This window comes from Octodon degus, unplaced genomic scaffold, assembly GCF_000260255.1.
Source record: "Octodon degus isolate 3935 unplaced genomic scaffold, OctDeg1.0 scaffold00205, whole genome shotgun sequence".
Taxonomy (NCBI): domain Eukaryota; kingdom Metazoa; phylum Chordata; class Mammalia; order Rodentia; family Octodontidae; genus Octodon; species Octodon degus.
Genome location: NW_004524781.1, coordinates 3,493,657 through 3,502,299, shown reverse-complemented (window position 1 = coordinate 3,502,299; position 8,643 = coordinate 3,493,657). Strand labels below are relative to the sequence as shown.

Genomic DNA, 8,643 nt, shown 5'->3' with positions numbered 1-8,643 from the left:
TATATATATATTAGGGAAGGGTCTACAGGGTGTTCAGGGTCTCACCACTAGATTGGACTAGTAGTTATCTGCCTGTTTACAGCCTCCCAAGTGCTGGGAGTCAGGGTCCAGATCTACCAAGTTCAGATTTATCCAGGTGGGCCTGGCTTGGGTGGGGCTGCTGTGCCCTGCTATTTCCTGCTGTAGCCCATGGAAGTGAACCCTCTGTGCTCCTCCAGCAAGACATTCTGCTACCGGATTAGTTGGGTGGGTCTTGCCCCTTTCTTCTCTGCAGGTAGTTCTGCTGCAGGGTTCCACACTAGGCCTTTCTGATGAAGGAGGTTCCAGTGAAAGTGAGGAAGGTCCCACACACACACTGGGCCTGGTAATTTGCTGGAGTAGAATTAGGTGGCAGCAATGTTTTAATTTGTACTTCTCTAACATACTTATTGGGCATTTGTGTGGCTTATGAAAAGTGTCCATTCATTCAGTTTCCCATTTATCTACTTATTTTTTATTTTGAGAGGGTATTTTAAAAATTCTTTTAAAATTTTCTTTTAATCTTTTATTTATTTACTTATTTATTTGATATAGGATCTCACTATTCAGCTTGAACTCATAGTGATCCTCCTGTCTCAGTCTCCATAGCACTGGGATTACAGAGGTATGCCAGCACACATGGTTTTGGGGCTGGCATGGTGTGCCTGGGGATCCCAGGCCTACATGGCATGTGGTACTGGGGATCAAACCTGAGTCCTTGCACTTGCCAGGCAGTAAGTCGACCGATGAGCTATCTTTCTGGCCCTATATCCTTTCATCTACATGTTGAAAACTAGTTTTCCAAACAATATTTATTAAAAAGACTGTCTTTTCTGCAGTGTAGGCTTTTGGTGCCCTTGTCAAAGATCAGATGGCTCTCTGTGCCTGGGGTTGTTACTTGAAATTTTTCTTTTTTCTTTTTTTCCTTCCTTCTTTCCTTTTTTTTTTCGAGCCAGGTCTTACAGTGTAGTTCAGACTGGCTTTAAATTCATTGTGTAACTCATGTTGGTCTCAAGGTTCTGGCTATCCTCCTGTCTCAGCCTCCTGAGTACTGAGATTACAGCCACATACCCCCATGCTTAACATCTGAAGATTTTCTACATGACCCACATGTCTCTTTTTTGTGCCAGGATCGTGTTGTTTTTTAATTTATTTTCAAATCAATCTTTGTAACATAACACGATATCTGGGATTGTGATACCTTCTGCTTTGGTCATGTTGCCTAGGACTATTCTTGCTATTATGGATGTCTTGTGGGACCATACACATTTTAGATTTTTTTTTCTAGTTCTCTGAAGAATACCATTGGTATTTTGATCATGATTGCATTAAACCTATACATCAGTTTCAGTAACATGGCCATTTTCACAGTAGGCATTCTTTCTATCTAGGAATAAGATTGTCATTCCATTCTCTCTCTCTCTCTCTCTCTCTCTCTCTCTCTCTCTCTCTCTCTTTCTTTCAGGGGGATGTACCAAGGCAGTCCCTCGCTATCACAAATTATGCAGTAGAATTTCCCACCTTTGGGGAAATTGCAGGGGTCGGTACGTATGGAGTGCAATGGGTGAGCCTTGCCCTGGGAATAGCACCTTTGCTGTCATGGTGCTTCTCCTACCATGTGACGATTGTCGTTTTATTTTCTGATGTCCTCTTCAATCCTGTTTTACAGGATAATATTTTTTTTCTTGTAGAGATTTTTTTTTTTTTTTTGCAGTACTAGGGATTGAACTCAAGATCTTGTGCTTGCCAGGCAAGCACTTAGTCTACTGAACTATCTCCTCAGCCTCTGTAGAGATGTTTAATGTCTGGATTGGTTAATTCCTAATTTCACACTTTTGGAGGTATAGTAAATAATGGGACTGTGCTCCTGGAATCTTTTCTTGGTGGCTTTATTGTTAGTATATAGGAATACTGTTAATATATTACTTTTTTATTTTTAAATGGTACAAACTAGTGATATAAAAATTAGAAACAATATAAGATTTCACTAAACAAAGTAACAGGAATTCAACAATGGTTTCTGTACTACATGATGCTATCTTTCAATCAGTCGTTCAGATTACCAGATATAAATGTGTAAGATCCATTTAAAGAAGAAGACAAAACCTGTTATGGTTTTGTCTTATAACAAAGAACTTATAATAAATTCAAAACAGGAAAAAACAGAGTAAAAAGGTTCTTTAAGCATTAACTGCTCCTCTGAAAAGACCAGCAGAAATCTACAATGCAATTATTTAAACTATTCTGCATATATACTGATATATTTTTCCCTTCTTTCATTTGTGGTTTTCCTCATCCCAGTTTTTCCTTCCCATTGAGCAATTTCTTTCCCTGTCACAGTATCTGTTGTACCTTTTAGCTTTTATTTACTATTTCTGTTTCTCACACTAGTGAGATAATACAATGTCTGCACATGTGGATCTGATTTATTTTACTTACCAATATAGTCTCTAGCTGCATCATTTATCACAAAAGCCTCAAATTTATCTTTTTATAGCTGAACAATACTCCATTGTACAAAAATGCCACATCTTTTTTATCCATTCCTCAGCTGATGGGTATTTGGGTTGTTTCCAAGGTTTAAGTATGACAAGTTGTGCTGCTGTAGACAAGGGTACACACATATCACTGTGGTACAATAATTTCAGTTGTTTTGGAAAAATATGTAGAAGAGGAATAGCTGGCTTGCATGGGAACTCGGATCTTAGCTTTCTGAGGAATTTCCATGCTGATTTCCATAATGGTTATACTAGCCTGAACTCCCACCTCCCCTACAACGTCTCCAGCATTTGTTATTCATTGACTTCTTGATGATAGTTGGAATACTGTTAATTTTTGTGTATTTTCTATCCTGCTATTTTTGTTTATTAGTTCTAGAAATCTTTTGGTTAAATTTCTTGGGTTTTCTATGGAAAGGACCATGCTATCTGTGATTGAGGACATTTTGACTTTTTTCTTCCTTATACTACCAGGTCTATTTGTTGTTCTTGCCTAATTGATCTGGCTAAAGTTTCTAGTACTACTTTGACTAGTAGTCATGAGAATGGGCAGCCTTGTCTTAATCCTGATTTTAAAGGAAAAGTTTCCAGTTTTCCCTCATTTAGTGTACGTTGGCTGTACATTTGCCATAAATGGCTTTTAACAGTGTGAGATAAGATCCTTCCTGCAGGGTTTTTTGTCATTAATGCATGTTGGATTTTGTCAAAGAGTTTTTCTGCATCTACTTAGATGGTCATGTGGTTTTTGTCCTTGCTTTTTTATGAGGCTTTAAATTTATTGATTTATGTATGTTGAGCTATCCTTGCATTTCTGAGATGAACCTAAATTGGTTATCTTATATGATCTTTTAATAATCTGTCACATTCTATTTGGTTTTCTTTGTTTCTTAAGTTTCTATCCCATTTGTTTAATCTACATGATTCTGTAAAATTTTTGTTGGACTTTTGCCTTTGTTTTCTACCTTCATTCCTCTATGATCTTATAGTATGCAGAGTAACATTTGAATTCATTTGTGCTTATTTATGCATGCTTGATAGTCTAAGAGAAATTGTTTAGTTTGAAGAAAATTCCTTCTGTTAACAAAAATGTATGTTCTGTTGTTGTTGGATGAAATATTCCATAAACATTGGTTAAATCCATTGTTCAATGGTGTGGATTACCTCTGACTTCATTTGCTCAGTTGATTTAGTTGTGAGAGTAGAATGTTCTAGTTCCCTGTTAGTGTTTATTAGTCTGTGTCCTTTCTAATATTTGATAGTTTTTGTTTATGAAATGGTCTTACCAGGATTTGCTGCCCAGATTTTCATAATTGTTAGCTTTTCCTGTTGACTTGCTTACCATTATGTAGTGGTCATGTTTGTCTCTTCCAATCCATTTTGACTGAAGATCTACTTTATTTGAAAGATAGCTATTACTGCTTGCTTTTGTTCTCTGGTTAAATGGAGTATCATTTTCTGTCTTTCACCTTTTAACTTCCTTTGGGATTATGTGTGTCTCCTCTATGTGGCGTATAGCTTCACTTTGGTTTTCAATGCAGTCTGCCAGTCTCTTTTGCCTGGAGAGGTGCGCCCACAAACACACTTTCACTAACTCCTGTAAATTATTTTTTCAATATTGACCCTTTGAATTTTTCCTTTTTGTTTACTACTCCCTCATTAAGAAGTCTACTGCCCTATGCCCTTTTGGAGCTGGTGGACTCCCTGTCTCTATCTAGGAATCTTTTGAGTGTGTCAGGCAATACTGGTTCAGTGCTCATAGGTTGGAAATTTCTTTGTCATAGAAAGTCTTTACTTTTCCATCAATATTGAAAGCTAATTTGGCAGGTTATAGAAGTCTGTGTTCCACTGTCATTTAGTTCTAGGAATCTGTTTTTATCTAGAAGTCTGTTTTTCCTTAAAAGCTTCAAACTCTCGTGGCCTTTAAGGGTTGTGTTGAGAAACGCTTGGTAGTTTTGATAAGCTTGCCTTTAAAACTATCTTGTTGCTTTTCTCTAAAGCTGTTAATATTATCTTCTTTCTTTGAATTTCTGGAATTTTCGTTATGATGTGTTGTGGAAAAGTTCTCTTGTAGTCATAAATGTTCTATATGGTTCTTTATTCAGTTATAGAATTAGAAAGCTCTGCTATGATTTCAGAAAATATATTTTATATTTTTTAATTTCTCTTCTCATATTTTATTTATTCTTGTAATTTTTTGCATCATTCAGTTGCTATTGGATTTGGCTTGCATAGTGACATCTTTAAGGTATCAGTAAGTTTACAATATACTGTATTCATTTTGACTTCAGTCTCTCGACACTCTGCCCACAAATTGGTTGAATTTGTTAGCTATGCTCTTTTTTAAATTGTTCGTATCTTGCATTTCTGCTTGCTTTATTTCATAATTTTTAATTCTTTATTCAACTGCTAATTTATGTCTCATATTGTCTGATTCAGTTATTGTTTGTCTTTTTCTTTAACCTTATTGAACATTGTTATTAATATCTTTCATAGTTTTAATAAAATCCTCTTTAAGCTCCCTAGATATGTTATAAAATTGCTTTTGTGATTCTTCCTTGAACTCTTCAAACAACTTGACCATTTGGTTCTGTGTTGTTAGAAATTTTCTCTAACTCAGTGTCTGTGAGGTCAGTTTTTGAGAGGCCTATTGTTGGTAGAGGCACCTTGTTGCCTTGCATCCTCATGTTTCTAAAATTCTGTGCTGAAGACTAGTTATGGTATAAAACTCAGTCACTCCTGAGGAGATGCAGAAAAGGAGTAAGATGGTTTCTCTGTTTACTTAGTTTGGCACCATTCAGCTTTAGAATAGGAGTTAGAGTGTTGGCTCTTTTTTTTTCTTCATTTTAAAAACACTTTAAGCAACCAAGAGTTCAGAAAAGTGAACAAAAAAGGAAATAGAACAAAAAATAGAATAAGACACACTCTATTTTGTCAGTAGTTACATTAGATGTAAGCAGCATGAACACATTAATTAAAAGACAACCATAGGCAGAATATTTGGAAGAATATGAATTGACAATATATTGCTTACAGGAAATTCATTTCAGATATGAAATGAATTCAACTATGTTATCCATCTATAAATCATAAGGGAACTGCTATGGATTGAATGTCTGAAATCTTCTAAAACTCATGCTAAAGACCCACAAAGAAGGGGCAGGGGAGAGAGCTCAGTAGAATGAGCACTTGTCTGGCAAGCATAATGGCCTGAGTTCAACCCCTGGTTCCAGAAAAAAAAAAGACCCAGAAAGAGTGATACTTGGGGAAAAAAAGTAAGCTGAAGAAGGCTGGTAAGGCTACATTAGTATCAAATTAAATAGACAATAAGACAAAGAGTACTATCATAAATAAAAAGGAACTTGCTGTAATGATAAAAAGAGAAATCCATCTGAAAGGCATAACAATTATTAAAATATATGTGTCTAATAACAGAACCTTAAAATATATGAAATAAAAATTGATATCACACCACTGTTATAATAATGCATTTTTATTTATATCTTTAAGCAAATTATAGAGCAACCAGATCAAAACCCCAAAAAATCAGGAAACAAAAAAAAAAGATTTGAATACTAATATCTAATATCAATATAATCAACATTCACATATTCCATTTATCAACCATAGAATATTCTCTTGAAGTGTACACTTACCAAGATAAACTGTATGCTAAGCTATAAGACAAATCTCAATAGTTTGTTGCTTTTTGTGTGTTTGATTTTATTTTGATAACCTGGTCTTGCTGTATAGCCCAGGCTGGCCTTTTCTTTTTCTTTTTCTTTTTTTTTTGAATTTTAGAGAATTATTTCTGAGATATATATGTAGCACGAGATTAATAAGGGTTTGCACATTGTTGTAAATAAATTATTTACAAACATAAGTGAATCAAGCAGTAAAAATTGTCCAAAGTAAAAATGAAGAATTTACAGATCAGTCATACAGTAGTTCACTCTGTGACAAAATCAAGAAACTTATTATTCATACAATTAGAATTCTCAAAGTAAAAAGGGGTTGGCAATAAACATTTAAAGATTTAAAATTTTTTAATTTAATTGAAATTTTAGCACCACATTTCCAAGAAAAATAAATCTTTTGCACAAGAAATTTGAGTAAAATCTTATCAAGATACACAAAAATGAAATTGTTCAAAACTTATTGTAAATAAAAAACCATTAAAGCATACACATAAAAAATTAGCTCTGGAAGAACAAAATTAAATAGCATCTTATTCCACATTATAAGGAAAAAAAGACCAAATGTGTAAGGAACTAGACTAATTAATTCAAAGGACTGAAAGAAAAAAATTCTGTCCTCATTGAATTTTATACTTAGCAAATATACCTTTGAAAACTAAAAGTAAAATATTTTTGAGTTATACAAACTCCAAATATTCTTATATCTCCAGACAAAGCATATAGGAAATAACAAAGAGCATAATCGAGAAGCCAAGAGAAGTTGCTGTATGGTCCTGGATAAACAGTAAAGAGCTCTCAAAATGACAGTTATCCAGGACTATGTAAAATATATTAGATGAACCCATTTAAAAGGTCATTGAAGATTTCTACAAAACAATATCAATCTTATGTCGGGTTATACACATATTTTTTTCGTGTGTGTGTGTGTGTGTAAAAGACAGGAAGAAATAATATAAAGTCAATGGAAAATAGAAATATACTTTGTAAAGTTTCTAATACTAAAAGAAAATACCATACCATATCTTTTAAGTAGATTGTAAGTCAAAGATACAGTATGTCTTAAAACAAACATTAAGATTAAGCAATATTCAGAAAATTAAATATTAACCAATTGAAAATTAAATATTTCAAAACAATTGAACTAAGAAAAAGTTTCCATGATAGTAAAGAATTACTAAGAATAAAACATAACATAAATACTGGAATGGCAAATATATGACCAGTGCTTCTAACAGTCTGGGGATATGATATTGCACAAAGTTCTAGTATTTCGTGGACATGGACAGTGTCCACGATGCTTACCTGTGGCCAGGTGTCACTTGGGGGACTGAGCTACTGCTATTTCCTTGATATCCACCCTATAGACCTGGATAGAATCATGACCCATAGGGTTCAGAAGTCTATTTGTACAGTAAGCTGATGGAAATGTTTTGCTACTGCACCCAAAAGAATAACTGAAAGATTGCTACTGTATACCTCTTATTCTGCTGTGTTGAATCATTCGCTCTATTTGATGGTTTCTTTCCATTCTCATTCATGGAGTTATGGTCATTTTTATTCTCTCTAGAATATTTTTTAGTAGTCTGTGTAGGGTTGGCTTTGCCATCATGAAATTCTTTAGTTGCTCTTTGCCATAGAAGTATTTCACTTCTCTGTTATACTTGAAAGAGAGTTTTGCAGGGTATAGTAGTCTAGGCTGTAATTTGTTTTCTTGCAAGACTTGTAATACTTTTCTCCATGCTCTTCTTGCCTTGATGGTTTATGAAGAGAAATCTGCCATTATTCTGATAGTTTTTCCTTTAAATGTGATCTGTTTTTCTTTAGCATCTTCTAATACACTGTTCCTGTGCTGAATTTCTGGGATCTGGATTATTATATGTCTGGGTACAGTTTTAATTGAGTTGATGTTATTTGGAGTTCTATATGCTTCAATTACCTGAATGTCAGATTGTTTCCTCATATTTGAGAAGTTTTCTGCTATTACTTCTGCCTATATTCTTTTCATATCATTTGTATTTACTCCTTCTTTCTCATTGATGCCTATTAGTCTCTTGTTGTTCATCTTTGCATCGTCTTGCAGAGGTTGAATTATTTTTTCCTGCATCCTAGTTGTTTCTAAGAGATTTTTTTCTTATCTTTTCACTAGCTGTAATGGGGTCTTTAAGGTCTGAGAGTCTATTTCCACTTCCATTCAGTTTTGCCAGTTTGTGATTGAGGTTTTAATTTCCTGTATAACACTTTGAATCTGCTTCATGCATTCTATTTCTTTCCTATATTGCTCTTTCAAGGATTCCATCATTTTTCTATTATCCTTTTTTTTTAAAAAAAAACTCAAGGTCTTCTTTAGAAGCACTTAATAATTCTTTCATTATAGCTATCATTTCTTTTTTTACTTCAGAAATTATTTCTGATCTGATTTCCTCTATACCTTT

General features: G+C 34.1%; 1 non-coding gene and 1 pseudogene across 1 annotated transcript; both read right to left on the bottom strand.

Annotated features, from left to right (window-relative positions):
- The window catches only part of LOC101572765, a 177,881-nt pseudogene that overhangs the window by 131,647 nt on the left and 37,591 nt on the right, over positions 1-8,643 (bottom strand).
- LOC111813620 lies at positions 1,481-1,644 on the bottom strand. The gene has a single exon (XR_002818822.1). It is a non-coding gene; the product is annotated as a U1 spliceosomal RNA (small nuclear RNA).